The sequence below is a fragment of the Chenopodium quinoa genome, unplaced genomic scaffold (assembly GCF_001683475.1).
Source record: "Chenopodium quinoa cultivar QQ74 unplaced genomic scaffold, ASM168347v1, whole genome shotgun sequence".
NCBI lineage: Eukaryota > Viridiplantae > Streptophyta > Magnoliopsida > Caryophyllales > Amaranthaceae > Chenopodium > Chenopodium quinoa.
Genome location: NW_018742738.1, coordinates 2,742,883 through 2,765,908, shown reverse-complemented (window position 1 = coordinate 2,765,908; position 23,026 = coordinate 2,742,883).

Below are 23,026 nucleotides of genomic sequence, written 5' to 3'. Positions count from 1 at the left end.
TAGAAAGACTCACATTCTATGTAAATAACAATAGTTGTGAATTTATTTGAATGGCATGGTTGTCTAAACCATGAGTCAAGAATGCTTTATTATAAACAAACATTTCTCTAACATGATAAACTTACAAAGTTCAAATCATAGGCATGATTTGTGTACCGAACAACTTTAGCAGTGTCACATTAACAAGAACTTACTCAAGGCTATATAGGCTCTTGACAGTTGATCGATTCAGAATCGTTTTAAGACAAGCAAGTCTTACTTGTTAAAAACCGACAAAGTAAAGAGCTATTGTTCTTGGCATAGACAATTGACTCCAAGCGCTAAAGAACATTCAGTTACTTCAAAGTTTCACAAAGAGTTTGACAGAATGTGGCTATGTTCATCAAATGTGAACAAACTTGACCTATGCAACTCAAGAGTTCAGTGAAGTACGGAATGAACTTGGCAAGATATCAAAACGTCTAGATTAGATCGAGCGATGTTTGCTTGAGCCAAGCATGACCATCACAAATTTATGAATTGCAATTTTCATAAAAACAACTCCATAAAGAACATAGTGTGTCTTCACGGAGACCTCGATGCCATTTAAAAATTACTCGAACAATGATGGATCTCATCCCTTCCTGTAAAACTCTTACAGATTTGCACAAATGACTAATGTTACACTAAAGAAAATGTTGAAGTTAAGAAAGGAAACCATATTTATTTATGGATAGAAATAACTTCTAAACGTCTTTTCAAGTACATGTCTAAAACTCTTAGCCTCATTGGGAGCTCACTGGCTCAGTGGGAGCTAAGTGACTAAGTGGGAGCTCACTAGCTCACTGGGAGCTTAATGGCTCATTAAAGGCTAAGACAGCTCAAGTGGGAGCTAACTATTTGTTTCACAACGAACTTTTCCCAAAGACAATATGCATGTCTCTTTGTAAGCATTCAAGTGAGACTACGGACATTACCTCCACACCCAATTCAGAACATAATATTTGTTTCTCTAAGTGGTGTCTTTCTAGAAAGTAACACATTTTCAAAAAGACAAGTGGGAGGAAAATGAACTCGATGACAATCAAGTTTAGCAACAAACTAGAACTGAGAATCTCAGAAGACCTTAAAAGGGATACGTTAGAATACTTGATCTAGAATACTCAAAAGGACTTTACAAGTGCCTTAAAATAGAATTCATTACTCACAAAACTTCTGAAAAGTTGGAGTAAGATCAACATAATAAAAAGGCTTTGAAAGCACCTTGAAACTCAGTGTTTGATGCAATTACCCCGTATAGGTGTAGAATTCAACAAAGACTTGGATTAAATCCTACAAATTTCTATTAAGTTAGAAATAAACCTAAGAGTTACAAGCATACTATTTACTATTAGATATTAAGGGAATAATGCATTGCAAAATAGTTACGACAAATCCAAATTCCGAATAATGGTTAGAGGCCATAAAATCCGAAATAGACTCCATGTTTGAAAATCATGTTTAAAACTTGATTAATTTGCATAAAGGGTGAAAGGCCTATATGTAGGGAATAATTTCAAGCGTTAACCCCCTAGCTTGAACCCCACTATGATCATACACTAAAGTACGGTGGCGTCCAAAAGGGAAAAAGATAGAGTAAAAGAGTTGCCAACAAGTTTTAGGAACTTGTAAACCGTTCACAGGGTGAAGGTTACACCCCTTAACGATCCAAGAGATCGTCAACTCCATAAAGTCTTGAACCAAATAAGGGTTCGGGGATGAAGGTACAAATCCAACCTAAAAGAGATTGAACCTGCCCTACTAATAGGCCTGTACTTTATTCTGATCGTATTCATGTGCGCTTTCTGACTAACATGCAATCAATAGGATTAACCCTAAACCTGTTTATCAATGTTGGTTGAATTTAATGCACAAATAAAACTATTATTGGCGATCACTTGAATTATAATCACATTAACCCTAAACAAGATTATTAAATATCTTATTAAGCGTGATTACAAGTACCATTTCCCTTTAAACATGCGTAAAAGGCGTGATCAAGCAATAAAAATAAATATCAAGCAACATAATAATTATAAAAATCATAATTAAAAATAATCATCATCACAATAATAATAACAATTATAATCATAAATCATAAAGTATAATCATAATAATAATCAAACAATAATCATTATAATAACAATCATAATTAATAATAATAATAATCACGTTAAAGCATAGCAAGATCCTAGGCATGATACTAACAAGATTAATAACAAATCCTAGCATGTCACTAAGCAATAAAAATCAAAGCTTTAACCCTAACATGATACTAACAATCATAAATATTAGGACGAAACATAGGAAGCATTAGTATTAAAGTTACCCTAGACATGATACTAGGAATCAAAATAACAATCTAAACACGATTTCTACATAATAACATCAATAAAAACCATTAAAGCACTTACTTTGATGCCTCTTACCTCTTTCTAATAACAAAATACACACGTTAGTAACTTCAAGGAAAATAATAAACAAAACAATTAAATTAAATAATGGAAATAGAGATTTGGAACCAAACCCTTAGAAATTAAACCTTTCACGTCTAGGGCGAAGGCAACTTCGAATATGGCTAGGTGTTTCTAGATCTTGCGAATGCGGAATTTTGTATGTTAAAAGGCTAGTTTAGAAAAAGAGATAGAGAGATGGTGAATGATTAGAGAATGAGAGAGAATTGATGAATGTGAATGAAAACTGGTTTTGAATGTGTTAAAACTGATTGTAGGTGAATGAAAACGGAGTTTTTAATACGTTATTTATAGAGAAAATGAGCTAAAAAGAAAAAATATCAAAACAGAGTCTGGCGCACAAAAAAAAGAACCAGCGGCAACGCTGGCTGTTAGCGCCAGGCGCCAAGCGTAGCGCCAGGTGCTACAGTTGGCGTTTGGCACTGATTCAGAAAATCACGTGTTTTCTTAAATTCAGATAAAAAATGCCGTACAGGAGGATAAAATCGTATCTTTCTTCAAAAATGCTCTTTGATTTTAATTAAAACTGTGGAAAGTCAACAAAAGTCAATTTATCAATGCTAATTGAATTAGAAATGAAAAGAACCTTCTAGAAGAATCTAGAAGACTAAAACAATTTCTAATTGCATTAGGAATGATAAATCATATTAGCCCCTCCCCTAGGTCATTGGACCGCATATAAGGCTCAAACCGGGCCTAGTTAAGTAAATTGGCCATAATTTCCTCAATATTCATCGGAATTGGGCTTTTAATATATCATTGGAAAGCTCTTGTCAAGCCCCATCCAACTACACTACTATTGGACCCATATCATGGACCAACCAAACTGGATTGGCTGTTTTTCTTAAAATAAGTTTTCAAAAACAGAGAGAAGAGAAAAGAAATTAAAACTATCCGCAACGCTAAACTTTCCACACTTTCACTTCATTCGATTATGATTCGACGTGAAAGGTACTCATCACTGGGTTTGGTTTTGGGGAGACACAAATGGGTGTCTACAGAAGCCCCCACTTTGACTGAGTTTGGAGAAACACAAGTTTCGAAAACAAAAGTCAAAGTATCGATAGGGACGAAGAATGATTCAGAACGTTCTGCGATCCTAAATCATTCTTATAACGCCAATACCTGCAAACTAGCGTTTGTTAAACAGATAAAAGAGTTAAGAAACGCGTATCCTGCACCGTCGAGCACACGTCTCTGAAAGTAACCGATTTGTTGCTGCTTTCTGTTGTTTTGATGACCTCCTACAAGCTAGAGAATGCCATCCCGCTTGAAAACCGCTACGCTTGTAACTGATTCCAATATAGAAGACTGCTTTGCTTGAAACAATCCTCTCCCGCTATGATAATATTCCACGTCCAAGGGAATACCATCGAAGATTGTTTTGCTTGAAACAACCTCCTTCCGCATTATGACCATCTTCCACGGCTAAGGGAACACGGTCGAAGAAAACTTCGCTTGAAATTACCTTCAGTTGTTTGTGACAACTCTCCACAAGCTAGGGAATGCGTCGAAGATATCCTTGCTTGAAGCTATCCTCATTTGTTGCGATAATTTTTCAAAGGAAATTACCGAAGATCTCCGCTTGTCGATCTTTAAAAGCTCACTTGAACTTTGCTTTTGCTATGCTTGTACGTCGGCGCTTTTGTTGCTTTGAACCTGTATATCGGTGCCCTTTGCGAATGAACCACTATGTCAGTTCCTTTTGTTAATAAGCCAATGCTTAGGCGCTTTAAGCTAAGTGAGACGATCTTTCATCAGGTCGATCACTTTGCGCGATCAAGCCGATTACTAAAAATCGTGTCAAATAATTGCTTAGAGGGGCTAACTGGCGTACCAAGGAACCCAAAATATGTTGCAAAAAGGTAGAACAACCTCACTGAAAAGCTGAGTGTTCTAGCGCCGCTGGAAAACCATCAGCGCCACACAATTGCCTTTAGCGCCAGGCGCTAGGATTGGCGCCAGGCGCCAAGCCTGATTTTTGACGCCAAATCCTAGCTCTTGGCGCCAGCACGGGGTTTTCCTTAAATACCCCTTTCTTCTTCATTTTGCTGTTTGCTCGTCGCGTAAGCTGCTCGAAAAATCGGAAAACTTCATTTGCTTTTTTCTTGCTCGTTTCTAAACCGAATTCACTCAAACTTGTTTCAAATTAAAACTCTTTTCATCTACTATCCCGATTTATGTAAGTTTTCTTCAAAATCACATCGGTTTTTTTTATGAATTTTAGACATGTTTATTCACGAATTTCTTGAAAATTCGAAATTTAGAATGCTTAATTCACTTTGTTTATCAAATTTTATGCCATGAAATTGCTTGATTATGTTTATATATTGCCTTTGGAGTAATTTGAGACTTGTTTGACTCAATTTGGTGAAGAAATGAGCAATTTGCCATTGTTGGACCTCTTAAGGTCGTGAATGCAATGTGAATTGTTTTTAATGTTTTTGCTAGCAATTCTTGTCCAATTTGTCAAAATAATTACTATAGTATTACAAGAAATTGTTTGATTTCTTGAAAAATGCCGTATATGCTCAATTTGAATTTCTGCTCTGTTTTAGTACTACGTACTCTGATTTTTTGCGAACATAGTATCATGCGGCTAGGCGAACCTTAGATACTATAGAACCTTAATTTATGATAATTCTGCGCAATGTAGCATGGCTAAACAGCGAGGCTCTGGTTCACGGACCCGAGACACTCGACGGGAGCATGAGCCCGTGGAGGACGACGCTGCACCATCCACTTCACTTGGTCGACTCCCCAAGTGGGATGAGCGGACCCTGTTCTTTGCCCCCGTCCACCACATTTCTGAGAGGGTGAGACGGGGCATCACTGTTGGGAGGACGCGCTATCACGGTTCCGGCTGTGATGGCTTGGGCGATTTGTACAAGATGTACATCGCTAGGGACCTTGAGACGAGACTCCTATGGGAGTCTTGCGGACTTGCTGCTTTGTTTGAGACCTATGAGGCGATGGTTGCCTCCAGCGGGGGTCACCACGTAGTGCGTGCTCTGATGGAGTTCTTCTGGGACACCACCAACACTTTCCACTTTCCCTGGGGTGAGATGATGGTCAATCCTACCGACTTCAGTCTCATCACAGGACTGGAGTTCAGCTCTGTGCCACTGCCGTTCGATAGTGGAATCGACGTTTTTTCTCCCGAGGTCGAAGAGCTGTTAGGGCCGATTACTATTCAGGCCTGAGCTGAGGTCGAGACATCTCAGTTCAGTGCTAGGGAAATTCGCCGCTCGACGCTGGTAGCGGCTTTCGATGATGATGCGACCACCCGAGAGCAGCGGGTGTGCATCTTTGCGCTTATTTTGCTGTCAGAGACGTTCTCCCCTAACAAGGGTAGTAGGGTGTCCTACGCTGACTTCATTCGTGCACTGAGGGACTCGTGTCGACACCGGTCCTTTGGGACGAATGTTGTTGTGTCCATCTTTTGGAGGGTCGTAGAGGTAAACATTATTCCCTATAAAGTTTAGCTCTACATTTTAGCTAGCACTTGCTTATAATACTCCTTGTAGATCTGGTTCTACGAGTACTTCCCTTCTGTTGCGCGGATTTCCAGTGAGTGCTTCTTGGGGCAGCCGCCGCGTGGGGATGCCCACTACATATGTCTGAGACTGGATCATTGCGGTACGATTTTTTCTTATTTGCCTTTTTGTGATGCTTTAGGTAGATTCTCGCCTGATTGATGCTCTTTGCAGGGGCCTGAGGTGGTGTACCGGCCGTGGGTCGGCTTGGTAGTCCCTGGGTTTGCCGCACAGTACTCTGCTGAGCGTCGCTATTTCCTGGGGACTTATGGAGCGATCGCGTACTTGGGAGAGAGGGTTGCTAGACAGCATTCCTCTGATTTTTTCGTCGTTCCTGCTCCTCCACCACGTCACATGTTTGACGCCGCGAGGTTGTTGAGCATGTCAGAGGGAGCTGGCACTTCTTGGCGATCTTGCACGATCCTCGGGCGATGCTACGTGGAGGAGCTATTGCCGTTGTTAGCTCCAGCCCCCTGTACCAGCTGACGATGTGGGGGGTAAAATTTTTCAGATTTTACTTTCCGTTAAGTAGCCCCCAAGTAATGCTTTATTGACTTAGTTTTTTGCTTTATCAGGACGATGCTGCTGAGTTCATGCCACCCCGTATGTCTATCCATTACCAGGGGACATACGGGCCGATCGAGGAGATGATTCCTCCGCCTCCCGAGAGCGAGCGTTACGTAGAGCGATCGATTCCTCGCCACCAGACTCGAGTAAGCTTAGTTATTTGCAATTTTTGTCCATAAATATTATGCATATTTACTGACTTATTTCTTTGACAGTTTTCGCGCGAGGTGGTTTCGACGATGGCACGATGTATAGATGCCTTCCGAAGCCAGCTCTTCCGAATGAGGAATGCGGCTACCTGCCGTCAGGACGACGCCGTTTAGGAGGTAGTCTTTCTTTCATGTGTTTTGCATAACCTCTTCGACTTTGTCTTGTTTCTGATTTAATTCTTTTTGTAGGGTCAGCCTATCGCTTCTCACACCCGCACAAGACATGAGGTTCGAAGGGATCCGACGAGGTTTAGCTCGAGACGTCGCCGCACTACATCAGGGGGTAGAGGCGGTCGCTCTGAGGTTACCCGTGCTGATATGGCGGAGGGCTCGGGTTCTTCTTCTGAGGGTGCTCATGCTGCACCGGTAGGCCAGGGAGAGGCTACCTCGGCTTTTAAAGGTGGTGGGACGTACAAGGTGGGCTTGTCATCGCAACAGCCTCGCAGCCTCAGCCTCAAGTTGATCTTGGGTGGAGTGGACCCACGTTGACTTTTCCTCCTCCTGCGGAGACTGGAGCTGGAGCCGGAGCTGGTGGAGAGGTTACTCCTCGTACAACGCAGTTTTACGAGATGATGGGTGTACGCCCCCCGGCGTCGTAGTTTGTTCCTGTACTTTTTCATTATTTATTTTGACTTTGTATAGAACTTTTCCTTAGACTCATTAGACATATTTTGTATATACATACTTATTATGAGTTTATATTATTTATCATGTTTTTTTCATTTTTTTTATTATTATGTGCATGTTTATGTGTGTAAGAATGTGTGACAAGTAATTTTGCGCAAAAATTCCAACATTTTTATTATAGATGGAGGGTATTCGACTTTCTCCGCCAAAAAGAAAAATGAAAAAAGGAAAAGTCAAATAAAAGCTTGAGTTTATAAAAAACTTGGAAATTAACCTAAATAAAATCTAAAAAATAATAATATATTAAATATAAAAGATGTTTGGAAAAGATAAGGGAGCCGTAAAGTCATTAGTAGACTCGAATTACGGTAAAAAACGCGGTTTTAGAAAGCGCGCATGACGTGGCAGATTGGCGCCAGCTGGTGCCACGCAATTGGATGTAGCGCCAGGCGCTACACTTGGCGTGTGGCGCCAAGCTTTGGCGACTGGCACCAATCGCGGTTTTTAGCGCCAATTAGCATTGTCTCCGTATTCCACCCCGATTAAAACTGCTCCTAAATCGTGCATAAATAGCCCCCTGCCCAGCCGATTCTTTTCATAATTTCAGCAAAAATAATTCTTGGCCTTAGAAAAATAATATCATGTCTTTAGTCACCAAAACTTTTACCCAATACACCCATGAATGGTGTCGGTCTCTTAATGCCAAAGAAAGAAAAGAATTAGATTTGTTTCACTTGGGGGGAATTTATGGTGTTAAAGGGGTAGATCTTGACTTAGATTTCATTCATACCGCTCTAGAATATTGGAATGTTGATACTCATTGCTTTAGAATAGGGTATGATGAAATTAGCCCTTTGCCGGAAGAATTTTGTGTTCTTTTAGGTTTCCCTGCAATAGACCTCATAGTAATCCCTAGAATAGATGCATATTATTACAAGGATTTTGAACGCTTCTTCAATTTAAAAGAAAGGGATTTATCAAAAATAGTTGATGGCTACATAGTTAATTTGAAAGAATTTGCACGCCATTATTTTGATAAACCTCTTTCTGAATCTTTTCATATTTATAGAAGAAGGGCTTTCTTATTTTGCATGCTTAATCAATTTTTTCTTAGTAGTGGTAAAAATAATGAGGGTCAATCGATTATAACCACCGTACTAGAACAAATTGAATCAGGGAGAAATCCAATGCCATTGATAGTTAAAGAGACTATGATTAGTCTTGATGAATTGAAAAGGAACCCAAAAGCACCTTTTTGAGGATCTCCAATTTTATTACAGGTAGAAAAATAATTTTTTTAATTACAGAAATCATAAAATATATTTTTGTAAAGTAATAATAATTTATTTGCATTGCAATTTTTTTACAGATGTGGCTAATGGAAAGGCTAGAATTAATTAGCCTTCCGGACAACATTGAGAAGTACACTCCAAATTGCTTCGTGAGGAGGAAGAAACGCTTCTCCAAAATTGGGTGCCATGAGTGGAGAAGGGTCTTCGAATCTCGCAATTTTGCTATCAAGTGGGTCATCCCGTGGTGGAAAATAGTAAGGATGGTTGGTGTCAACAAGCAACCTTTCTGCCGTCTTCCAAGTTTGTCTCGTATGACTTATTACTATCCATGCAGGGTAAAAAGACAATACGGCTTGCTTCAGAATATTGCTTCCGGAGATCTTTGTCCTCCCTACGTGTACCCTGTCTCCCAGGAAGTAGACAGATTTGATGCTTATTGGAGTGCTAGACCTTTATGGGAAGTAATTACCCAAAAGGTTCCTCTTTCCTTGCCCAATGATGTGAAGAAGTGGTTGCTGAGGAAACCTTCAAAGGACTTGAAGAAAGATCAGGGTAAAACTGATGTGAAGAGTCGTCTAGGTGACAAGGTGATTCCTGCCAAGGAACGCTTAGGTGAAAGAGTTGAATTCAAAACACCTGCAATGCCTAGAAAGAAAAGTACTACAAAAGATAAGGGAAAAAAGTTTGGGTAGAAAAGAAGCATGGAGTCCTGGTTAAAGGGGAAACCATATACTCTAAGATTGAATGTATGTCCTCTAAAGGATGCCTACTAGCTAAGGTTATGGATGAAGAGGAGGAAGCAGACAAAAATTGGAAAAGGGCTAGGAAAGAAAAGAAAGATTAGGAGCATTGCTTAATTTCCATTTATTAGACTTAGTTTTATATTTTTTATTTAAAGTCAATTTATTTCAGTTTTATTTAAATTCCATCAATAATGTAATTTTATTTTATTATTTTATTAATGAAATTTCAGCTTTTAATTAACTATTTACTTTAAATTTATTTTTATTAAAGCAGTGAAAACCGAAAAAATTAATTTTCCAGAAATTCTTCGAGTACGGAAGTCGAAAATTTTCCGAAAATCACCGAAATATGCCTAGAATTTAACTGTGAATTGCAATGCTTATCTGCAACTGGCGCCGGCCACAGCCGTCTGGCGCCAGTGCCGTCGTCTGGCGCTGATGGTCGTTGTTTAGCGACAGAGTTTTCTCTGCGACGTCGATATTTCGCCGATCTTCTATCGAATTTTTAAATAATTCTGGGATGCGAGATTTTCGAAAAATAAAGTGGCCGCACCCGTAAAGGGTTGCCTACGTTTCCTTTTTTAAGGAATCAGGCCAAACGTAGCTCTCTTGAGTATCCTACTCAAGTAATTATGGGTAGTATTTCTTAAGTTGGTCAATATTTGTCATGTTCGAGAACTCATTGCCATCCATATCAGTTAGTTTTGCTGCGCCTCCTGACAAGATTGTTTTGACAATGTAGGGTCCAGACCTGTTAGGTCTAAATTTTCCCCTTGGATCTAAATATTTTTCCTTAATGCTTTTAACACCAAGTCTCCTACTTTGATGTTTCTTGTCTTGACCTTCTTATTAAAATTCCTAGCCATACGAGTTTGATAACACTGAGTGTGATGTAGAGCTTCTAGTCGTTTTTCATCGAGTAAAATTAATATCTTGCCCTAGTCCATTCAATTTCATCGAGTTTGCTCTCTAACGCGATGCGTAGAGATGGAATTTTTAGTTCGACAGGTTGTACGACCTCATGGGTGTATTGGGTAAAAGTTTTGGTGATATACTATGGAAAATGGCGTATTTCCTGTTGATGTACGGATTGACGTGCGGTAACCCCATAATGCGAAGTGAAGTTTGTCAGGCTAATCTTAATAATTTTTTGTCATTTTCTCGATGATAGTCTTTAAATTTTTATTAGCTGCCTCGACTGCTCCATTTTCTTGAGGTCTGTAAGGGGAAGAATGATGATGTTGAATGCTATATTTTTGTAACAATTCTTCACATTCGGCTTGAAAGTGAGTTCCATTGTCACTTATCATTTCATGTGGGACTCCATATCAACAAATAATATTCCTCTCGATAAAGAGTGCTACATGTTTTGCAGTGAGTTTAGCGTATGATTGTGCTTCGACCCACTTTGTGAAGTAATCAATTGCTACTAATATATATTCGTGGCCTCCTGTTCCTGGGGGAGTGATTTTGCCAATGATGTCAATTCCCCATGTAGAGAATGGCCATGGCGATGTATAAGTGTAGAGTAAGGATGGAGGAACATGTTGTAAATTGGCATAGATTTGGCACTTAGGGCATCTTTTTACATATTGATGTCAATCCCAATTCATCGTGGTCTAATAATATCCTTCTCGCATTATTTTTTGGACTAACATTTTGCCATTTATATGAGTGCCACAGATTTCTTCGTGGACTATTCTCATTGCTCTTTGTGCATCCTTTTTTCCTACGCATAGGAGAGCTCGACCCTTAGGTACCCTTTTATGTAACTCGTTGTCTATGAGTATTGGGAAGCCAAGAGTCTTAATGCTCGTTTTGCTCTTTTTTCGGCATGGGGAGGGTATTCTCCTTTGGTGACATAATTGAGTATATCCGTGTACCACGGTTCTTCTTCTTCTTCTTCTTCTTCTTCTTCTTCTTCTTCTTCTTCTTCTTCTTCTTCTTCTTCTTCTTCTTCTTCTTCTTCTTCTTCTTCTTCTTCTTCTTCTTCTTCTTCTTCTTCTTCTTCTTCTTCTTCTTCTTCTTCTTCTTCTTCTTCTTCTTCTTCTTCTTCTTCTTCTTCTTCTTCTTCTTCTTCTTCTTCTTCTTCTTCTTCTTCTTCTTCTTCTTCTTCTTCTTCTTCTTCTTCTTCTTCTTCTTCTTCTTCTTCTTCTTCTTCTTCTTCTTCTTCTTCTTCTTCTTCTTCTTCTTCTTCTTCTTCGTCTTAAATTACGTCGTCATCTTGTGAGGACGTCTATCGATGAGTCTTCTTCAGCCCAAAAGTCATCCACGGTGTACGACACAGAAGGTGGAGATCCTACTATGTCTTTTAGATAGACATCTTCTTCGTCACTGTCCCAAACTCCTTTAATGGTTGCATTGTCTTCTTGTGGAACTTGGACTAGTTTTTTTCATCAATCATTTTCTGAACTAAATCCTTGAATTTAAAACAGTTTTCGATAGTGTGACCCCCGATTGATGATACTGACAGTAATACCTATATGTCCTTTTCAATGATTCGAATGGTCTTGTTCGAGAGGTTTGATTTCACCACTCTCGGAGAGAATTTTGAACATTTGTGCATATGGGATCCCAATTGGAGTGTAAATTTTATTACTCTTCTTGGGTTTTTCAGTGACTTGTAAAGGAAAACGGTTTGCCTCATAAGTCGTTCTCATGGGTGTGAATTCTCTCTTAGGTTCATCTTTCGGAAGTGGAACCTCGTCATATTTCTTTTGGGGTTCCTTTATAGCTTTGAGAGCTTCACGTAGTAAATGTGATACTTCTATCATAGACAATGTGAGCAATTGTATATCTTCTTTACTTGCCGGTTCTGGAAGGCTATCCATGGCGTCGAAGAATATTTTCTCGTCTTCTTCAATGGCATGGATTTCTTTGACAGGTTTAATGAGAGACGAGGGGTCAACCTCGTTTTCCTCATCAGAGATAGCCAAGGCGTGAGCGAGAGGTGCATTATCAATGACTGACTTCTTACTGGCAGTGGGCAATGGCAGCTTGTTGTTATCGATTAAATCTTGGATAGCTTCCTTAAGCTTCCAATAGTTTTCGGTGAGATGGCCCCTACCTTGGTGATACTTACAGTGTGCATTGGGGTTCCAATTAGCCAACTTATTTTCGACTGGTGGGTCCCCAAATGGTTCAATAGGAGTTATAAGACCTTTTGCATTTAATCGATCAAATGCGGTGTCATAACTCATGCCAATAGGAGTAAAGTTTATCCTAAATGGTTTCTTTTGTCCTTGATTGTTTATAGCAAGGACTTCTCCTAAATTAAAAGTGCTAACGTTGTTTAAGTGGGTGGTTTTGGAAGAAGAAGCATTGTCGTTCTTATTTCCTTTCCAGCCACTGTTGGAGTTGTTGTTGGCAGCTTTTAGCTTAGCCAAGTCGTCTTCAATATTGATCCCAATGTCGTAGACGGCCTTGAAGGTATGGAGATTATTTTGATATTTGAGATGTTTGGAATATTTTTCTGGAAGGTTTTTGATGGACAAACTTACAGACTCTTTTTAACTTGGCACCTCGATCATCTTAGCCGAGGTTTCTCTCCATTTGTTAAAGAAAGAGGTGAAGCCTTCGTTCTCTTTCTGCTTGAGGATTTCAAGTTCTCTATGGTCAGTCTCAACTTGAATGTTGCATTTGTATCTATCAACGAAAGTGTTTGCTATGGACTCCCAGGTAGAGGTCTTTTCTTTCTCGAGAGAAAAGAACCATTGTTGGCAAACAGTCTCGAGAGATAGTGAGAACAGAGAAGGGAAAACCTTCTTATCGACACCCTTAATACTTATTATCGTTTCGAATGCTCTTAAATGAAAATAAGGATTATCAGTTGCTCTGAATTTCGAGATGTCATTGGAATTGAACTTCTGCGGAAGAAGATCTTTTTCCACCGAGACCCCTTGTGAAGTAAGCCCTTGAAACTTGTAGTCTCTAGATAGCTTGCTTAGACTCTCTTGCATGAGGTCCATCTGTTGTTGTTTCACGGGATCATCGACCTTAAGTGTGAGGAGCTTCAGTGTTTCAGTCATGGTAACCAGTTGGTTCCTAAGCTCATTGACTTCTTCTTGTGTTGCCATTATAGTCTTAGCTTTCCTCTTTCGAGCTATGGGTTTGTCGAAAAGTTGAACTTGTACGAAGAGGTTGTCTTTGATTAACCGTCTTTCCTTTCTTGACCATGCGCTGTAATTTAAACCATTTTGCGTTTTAATTACTTGACTCAAATCGACTTGACTTAACGGTTTTTTAAAAAGAGGAAAAAATAAAATAAATAAAATAAATAAATAAAATAATGTACATATTTTTAGGGAACTAATTATAGTTTTTTAAAACTGGAGGATTAATATCCGACTTACCCCCCTAAAAAATGACAGAAAAAAACATGCATGCAAGACTCCTCTAGACATGGTCAAAGTGTGTGTATTAGTGTGTGCGTTGAGTGTAAGTGACATGTTTGGACTCTTGTTTAAGACCATGGGACTTAGAGCCTAAACTCGATTAATGACTCAACCAAGTACTATTGACAGCGAAAATTAACCGAATTAATTAGCAAACTGGTTAATTAGACACTAGGTGGCGACTCGACCATAATCCAAAATGTGGGCAAAACGACAGGACCGGCGTCGCAATGTGTAGCGTAGCGCCAGACGACAAGGCAGTTGTCAGGCGCCACACTCCACAGAGTGGCGCTACAGTCCAGACTTTGGCGATAATGCTGGAGCTTCAATCTGGGACTGTTTTCGGTGTTATTAATCAACAGGGGTATGCCTAAAGTCGTACTAGGCCAATTCTGATTGAAATATTAGACTTTATTGACTCGAATTAATTAATTAATTAATTAGGCAAAGTTCTTTAAGTCATTAATTTATTTAATCTCAACACAAGTCAAACAAACGGTTAAGGAAACATAGAATATATGCGCAACAAATAATGCACAATTAGTCAAGTAGGCACGATATGATGCAATGAGTTTGCAACCTAACCATGGCTCTAGTTCTCTAAAGTTCGGGATATGGTTTAGTTAATAGAGGGTCCATGGTTAATTGTCAGGATGCACCGCGCGGAAGCCTAACCGTGAAGGGTTGGCGTGAGTGGATGGGACATCGCGAATTTTAGAAAAAATTCGCTTCTATGGTTTGGTGAATTCAACAATCTCGGATGTACCCTTTGTTGCTCAGAGCATTCAATCACGTAGATGGAGCATGAATTCCCAGAGGGTTATGTCCATATGTAGAACACATATGGGTTTTAGAAAAGTGAGAAAAAATTCAATCAGGATGTAGGATGGAGCAAACAATACGAAAAGCTGGTCGAAATTAGAACGCATATTTCTGGCTTGGTATTGGAAGAATTTGTCGCCAGCAAACAGAGACTGGCACCAGGTTTTGGCTCTAGCGCCTGGCGCCAATGCTGGCGTCTGGCGCTACAGTTAAAAATCTGGCGCCAATGCTCTGGCCCCTGGCGCTTATTCCTACATGCCTCAGCAGCTTTTTGTGCTTGATAAAATTTTCCAGTTTCGCGCAGTGTTATTTCGGTCCTAGTTGTGAAAGATATTTCTTAAATTTCATACGTGTAAAATCCTATGCTTTTAACTCATTACGGATGGTCTTTCCAATGAGATCTTTTTTTATGCATATGACAATAATGTTAATCAAAATTATGCACATGAAATACTTAGAACGTTTCGAGTCTCATCCACTCATTCTAAATCATTGCCGAAACAAATTCAGGAATTAAAATAGAAATCCTCCCCAGTGGGGTCGCCAAAAACTGTAGGGAATAATTTCAAGCGTTAACCCCCTAGTTTGAACCCCACTGTGATCATACACTAAAGTATGGTGGCGTCCAAAAGGGAAGAAGATAGAGTAAAAGAGTCGCCAACAAGTTTTAGGAACTTGTAAACTGTTCACAGGGTGAAGGTTACACCCCTTAACAATCCAAGAGATCGTCAACTCCATAAGGTCTTGAACCAAATAAGGGTTCGGAGATGAAGGTACAATTCCAACCTAAAATAGATTTGAACCTGCCCTAATAATAGGCCTCTACTTTATTCTAATCGTATTCATGTGCGCTTTCTAACTAACATGCAATCAATAGGATTAACCCTAAACCTGTTTATCTATGTTGGTTGAATTTAATGCATAAATAAAACTATTATTTGAGATCACTTAAATTATAATCACATTAACCCTAAACAAGATTATTAAATATCTTATTAAGCGTGATTACAAGTACCAATTCCCTTTAAACATGCATAAAAGGCGTGATCAAGCAATAAAAATAAATATCAAGCAACATAATAATTATAACAATAATAATTAAAAATAATCATCATCACAATAATAATAACAATTATAATCATAAATCATAAAGTATAATCATAATAATAATCAAACAATAATGATCATAATACCAATCATAATTAATAATAATAATGATCACGTTAAAGAATAGCAAGATACTAGGCATGATACTAACAAGATTAATAACAAATCCTAGCATGTCACTAAGCAATAAAAATCAAAGCTTTAACCCTAACATGATACTAACAATCATAAATATTAGGAAGAAACATAGGAAGCATCATAACAATCATATTTAGTATTAAAGTTACCTTAGACATAATACTAGGAATCAAAATAACAATCTAAACATGATTTTTACATAATAACATCAATAAAAAAACCATTAAAGCACTTACTTTGATGCCTCGTACCTCTTTCTAATAACAAAATACACACGTTAGTAACTTCAAGGAAAATAATAAACAAAACAATTAAATTAAATAATGGAAATAGAGATTTGGGACCAAACCCTCAGAAATTAAACCTTTCACGTCTAGGGCGAAGGCAACTTCAAATATGGATAGGTGTTTCTAGATCTTGCGAATGCGGAATTTTGTATGTAAAAAGGCTAGTTTAGAAAAAGAGAGAGAGAGATGGTGAATGATTAGAGAATGAGAGAGAATTGATGAATGTGAATGAAAAATGGTTCTAAATGCGTTAAAACTAAATATATGTGAATGAAAACGGATTTTTTAATACGTTAGTTATAGAGAAAATCAGCCAAAAAGATAAAATATCAAAACAGAGTCTGGCGCACAAAAAAAAACGAACCAACGCCAACGCTGGTTGTTGGCGTCAGGCGCCAACACTAGCGCCAGGCGCCAATGCTGGCGCCAAGCGCCAAGCGTAGCGGCTGGCACTACAACTGGCGTTTGGTGCTGATTCAGAAAATCACGCGTTTTCTTAAAATCAGATAAAAAATGCCGTACAGAAGGATAAAGTCGTATCTTTCGTCAAAAATGCTCTTTGATTTTAATTAAAACTCTGAAAAGTAAAAAAAAGTCAATTTATCAATGCTAATTGAATTAGGAATGAAAAGAACCTTCTAGAAGAATCTAGAAGACTAAAACCATTCCTAATTGCATTAGGAATGATAAATCATATTAGGCCCTTCCCTAGATCATTGGGCCGCATATAAGGCTCAAACCGGGCCCAATTTAGTAAATTGACCATAACTTCCTCAATATTCATCGGAATTGGGCTTATAATATATCGTTGGAAAGCTCTTGTCAAGACCCATCGAATTACACTAATATTGGACCCATATCATGGAAAAACCAAACTGGATTGACTGTTTTTCTAAAAATAAGTTTTCAAAAACAGAGAGAAGAGAAAAGAAATTAAAACTATCCGCAACACTAAACTTTCCACACTTTCACTTCATTCGATTATGATTTGACGTGAAAGGTACTCATCACTGGGTTTGGTTTTGGGGAGACACAAATGGGTGTCTACACTATCGATCACAAACAAGTTGTCAAGGAGAAAACAAACAAATGTGGAATTGTATATGCATACATAGCTAGATTGGTTGAAAAGGTTATAATTAAATTCACCGCCTTCCTAAAATAGGATTTTTTAAAGTGGCTATGAAAATAGTCTATGGGTTTTGAAAATCTAAATACTGCTAGATAGGAAAGCAAGCTTGAGAAATCCATTATGGGATTGAAGGTAGCATTGGATAAAGGAATTGGAACTTGTTTTCTCATTGGGTTATGAAAAAAATAGAAATTCTTATGCACAAGAAGTTTAGTGGGAGCAAGAGTCAATCTTGTAAGGTCCAACAAGTAGTTTATGAACTCTGTTTTAAATTAAATATCAAATGCTAAATGCTAAGATTTGAAGATTTTCGACAATGGAGCAAGAAAAAGACGATACTTAGTACATATTGGGAATTAAGATATGTTGTATAGACTTAATAAAATATTTGAATGACTAAAGTAATGACTAAAGGCTTTCGACTCGTATTTATAAAACTAAGTAATTGTTTGAACTAAGTATAAGCTAGGATAAATACTAAGTCAAACAATTAAGACTCTAGTAAAGACTTTCAGCCATATCACATAACAAACAGTTTAGCAAGATTTGGTGAAACTGAATAAGATAAAAGGTCACATGAATGGAATAAAATTGAGAATAATTCTGCAATTGAAACCAGCGTGTATGCTATGGAATCGTCACACAATTTACACGTTTAGAGCATGAGAAGAATAAAGTACCAATCAAAATAAATCTAAGTCATGGACTGTTAGATTATGATCAAGATCATCCAAAGAACTTAAAAAAGTAAAAGGGATGGGTTCTTGACGCATGGAAACAAATGTAATTTGTGAATTGATGTTGCAAGCACAAACCTTAACAAGGATCATATCCTTAACAAGGAAGCCGTTTATAAGCATGGATTAACAATGAGTCGTGGCTTGAGAATGGTAACATGGACGTACAACCATGTGTAATGTGCGAGAATTAAAGGTAAATTTCCATGATCACAAGTGATTAGGGTATTCCAAATCATTGTGAGCCGTTTGGTGTGAAACCCAAGCAAAGCATCATCAGAAATTCTATTAAAAAATGTATGTTGAGAAAATGGTTGTCTTAAAGGCAACAATAAGTAAAATGTTAAATGGAAAGTTAGTTGTTGATCGTTGATGATTGTAGGTTGTCAAGTTGAACATCTCATATCATGAAGATGAGTAGGAGCCATCACTTGACGATAAATCCTAAATCGCATATAATCCATGACACTCTCAAATTTTATCATCTTATTATGAAAGTGATCAATAATGAAGATGCTAAGATTTGCAAAGTAATTATAACTAAACCTATGCAATAAGTGAACGACAACATTCACAATTGCACAAAAGAAATCAAGCATATTAAAAATGGGTGTGATTTCTATAAATGTTTTATAAAGAGTATTACTCTTAAAACATTTGGAAAAACCATTTATCATAAAATGAACCATTCAGGTTTGGGAGTAATTTAATTTCATGCAATTTTATCACTCCGTTTCTATTTCATTGTGGTTTAGAATTAAATTATGAGTCCATTCTATTTTGAGAATATTCAAAATAGGGTATCAAGACCAGTCTTGCTTAAAGAAACACCTATTAAATGAACATTGAATATTCTAATCGAAAATTATCGCATATCGAGGTTATTTAAATGGTGGACGATTAATTATCGCTTGAAACTAGTGTGTAGTTTGATTTATAGCACCGTTTTTTGTGCTACAAGGACATGATTTTCATAAATCATTTGCACAGGTATTGGTTTAGAAACATACTTGATCAAACTATGAGAATACTTTAAGATATTTAAAAATCGTATTAAGTATACTTCTCAGTATGACTATCGGAACCTCTTTCCTCGACCATGAGTAATGTGAGTTCTCTTGTTTGTGTAATAGTCCTGTAGAAACCTAATTGTGTCTCCCAAAATATCAAACCCAGTGATGTATATCTTTCACGTCATTTAATTTTCGAACAAAGTGAAAGTGTGAAAAGTCTTGTGATGCAGTTGTTTTAATAAAAATAACTCTTCTTTCTATTTTCGGACAGTTACTCTATTTATGAAAATGTCCAGTCCCATTTAGTTTTCTCCACAATAAGGGTCCAATAATGGTGTAGTTGGATTGGGCTCAAAAAAAGCTTTCCAACGATATATTATAAGCCCAATTCCGATTAATAACGATGAAGTTATAGCTAAAATACTAAATTGGGATTGAAATGGTTTATGGCCCATTGATTTATCGGAGGGCCCATTAATTAATATTCCTAAATTTATTATAATTGATTTTAATCTTCTAGAATAATCTAGAAAGTTGTTTTGATTTTTAATGATGTTAGGATTAATAATTATATCTTTTAAGAAAATAAAGAATTCTATTTGGATTAAAACAAGTGTTTTTAAAAGAGATTAAATTTGATATTCAAAGATAAGTACGGATGTTGTTAATTGAATTTAATTAGATTAACGATTCCGTACAAGTTTAGAAAATGAGTGAATCGGCACGGAATGACAAAGCTAGCGCGCCACAACAGGCCCATCGCGTTGCGCAGACCTTGTCGTTTTGCAACAAGGGCACTTTTATTCCTTATAGGATTTGGTCTTTTTCTGTTCGTTTCCGGGGTATTTTCTCTATAAATAGGATCGTATTTCCCCGTTTTCAATCATTCACAATCATCAACTATTATTAATCTTCTATTCTCTTCTCTCTCAAGCTAGTAGCTTATTCTTTCTCCCTCTTTCTAGCCTTCCCTCTTTAAATAAAATACCGCATTCACGAGATTTAGAAACACCTAGCCAAGCTCCAAGTTGCCTTCGCCCTATATGTGAAAGGTTGATAATTTTTTAGGGTTTTGTCCCAAATCATTTCAATTATTTAAATTAAGTGTTTGATTAATATTTTCCTTGAAGTTACTAATGAGTGTATTTTGTTATTAGAAAGAGATATGAGCCAACCAAGTAGTTTCATTGCTATATCTTTAGAAAGCATTCTTAGATTACTTTAATTCCTAGTATTATATTATGATGCTTTTATTGCTTTCTAGTATCATGATTAAGTTGCTTCCTATTTATTCTATTATATTAGTATCAAGTTAAGGATAAAACTTTAATCTTTAATGTTTAGTGACATGCTAGGATTTATTATTAATCTTGTTAGTATCATGCCTAGGATCTTGCTTATATTATTATGCTTTATTGAGATTGAGAATATTATTCTCACAATGATTTGGTGTATTAATATTATGTTGCTTGATATATTATTATTGGTATTGCTTGATCACACCCTCTCTTGTAATATTAAAGGGAATTTGTACGTGTAATCATGCTTGATAAGATAATAAATAATCTATTTTAGGCTAATATGATTATAATTCAAGTGATCGACAATAATAGATTTGTTTGTGCATTAATATTCAACCAACATAGATTTGACATGTTTAGGATTAATATATTGATTGTATGTTAGTCAGAAAGCGCACGTGAATATGAGAAGAGTAAACTAGAGGCCTATTTTTAGGGCAGGTTCAATCTTTTTTAGGTTGGATCTTTACCTTCATCCCGGAATATCCTGTCATGGTTCCAGACCACTATGGAGTTATCGATCTCATGGATTGTGAATGGGTGTAAATTTCACCCCGTGAACGGTTCACAAGTTCCTAAAACTTGTTGGAGACTATTTTCTACTAGCTTCCTTCCCTTTGTACGCCACCATACTTAAGTGTATGATCACAGTGGGGCTTAAGTGTGGGATGCTTGAAATATTCCTTATAGTTTTTTGGCGACTCCGCTGGGGAAGATTTCTATTTTAATTTCTAAAATTTATTTTCGCAATGATTTAGAATAAGTTGATGAGACTCGAAAAGTTCTAAGTATTTATGACAATATTGGCATATGCATAAAAAGGTCGGCATTGAATAGACCATCCGTAACGTGTTAAAAACATAGGATTTTTAAACGTAGAAAATTTGGCAAATATCTTTCACAACTAGGAACGAAATAACGCTGGGAAAAACCGAAGAATTTTGAGAACAGAAAGGTGCCGAGGCATGTAGAAATTGGCGCTAAGAAAATAGATCCCGTCGCACTGCGATGGCTCTGTCGTTGTACGATAGTGTAGACACCTAAACATGTCTCCCCAAACTCAAACCCTATGAAGAACAACCTTTCACCGCCATTATTGGTTGGGTTAAGGATTTAATCTTTGAGTGCTTAAATCCATATTTTCATTTCATAAAACAACCCAATTCCTAGCCCATTTCCCCAAACCTTCACTTATTTTCCTCTTTTAAACCCAAATAATTCATTTCGTGTCCTTTAAAATCATTCATTTCGTGTCCTTTTTATAAAAATGTTTAGTCTAGTTTATTTTGGTCAATAATCTGGATGGGGCTTTAAAAGAGCTTTCCAATGATATATTATAAGCCCAAATCCGAGATATAACGAATAAGTTATAACCAAAATATTAAACTGAGCCCAAACCGAACCTAAGCCCACCTTACCTTCGACCCAATGATCATGTGGAGGGTCCAAAAGCTTTAATCCACTACCTAAACCAATTAGGATTAATTGAAAGTTTCTATAAGTTTCTAAAAGATCTTAATTATTTCTTTTGAAAAGATAAGATTAAAGAGTTTGAAAATAATAAAACTTTTCTTTTTGAAAATCCTATTTCTATCTAAATTGAAAGACGTTCAAAGATATTAATATATGAAATTTGTGCCTCTTTTTTTTTATTCAAGTATTATATGGTTGGATAGCTCTTGAAATTATCTTTCCAATGATTTATTATAATACCAATTCCGAGCTATAACGGAAAAGATATGAATGAAATATAAAACTCTATCCAAAACTGATACCATCTAACTATTTCAGCCATATCTTTTATTCTACAATGTATTTTTATCTGACTTTAATTGGGTTAGAAATTAGAATTCATATATTTCCAACGACATATTATTTATCGTATTCCATTTTCTGGATCAAAATATATGATAAAAACAAAAATTGCAAAAACTGATGTATATCGCAAGAGTATTATTCCAATTCGAATTCTTATCTTTTCTTAATTCTTCGACCCTTCTTTTTCATTATAAATAGAGGTCATATCTCCCTTTTTCCAATCATAAAAAATCTTGATCATTAAATAATTCTCTTCTCCCTCTTTAGCGTAAACACTAGCCTCCCTATTCTTTCATTCCTTCCTTAAGCACTCCAAGGAGTTCATGCAATACCCAAAATTCTATACTTAAACCAAGGCGTGAAAGGTAGAATTGACTGAGGGTTTGGACCTAATCAACTCTAATTTTTATCTTTTTTAATTATTTTCATTTTATTTATATTTTTATTGAAGTTACTAACAGTTTATTCATGATGTAGCAATTTAAGGGACGTGGAAAGTGAGTAATTAATTCACTTAATTACTCTTATTATTTTTATTGCTAGCATCATGATAGGATTATTATATTTTATTTGAATAATAATTTATTGTTGAATTGCTTCCATTATTAATGTTTATTCTATTATTTTTTATTGATCACCTTATTGCATGTTTAAAGAGAATATGTAATTGAAAATTACGCCTAATAAGATAATTTGGACAACCGGTTAGGATTCTTTTTAATCTTGTTGTTTAATCAAGTGGTCATAAATATTTTCGAATTATGCGTTGCATTAATATTCAACCAATTTAGCTTTATAATAGTTTGGAGCA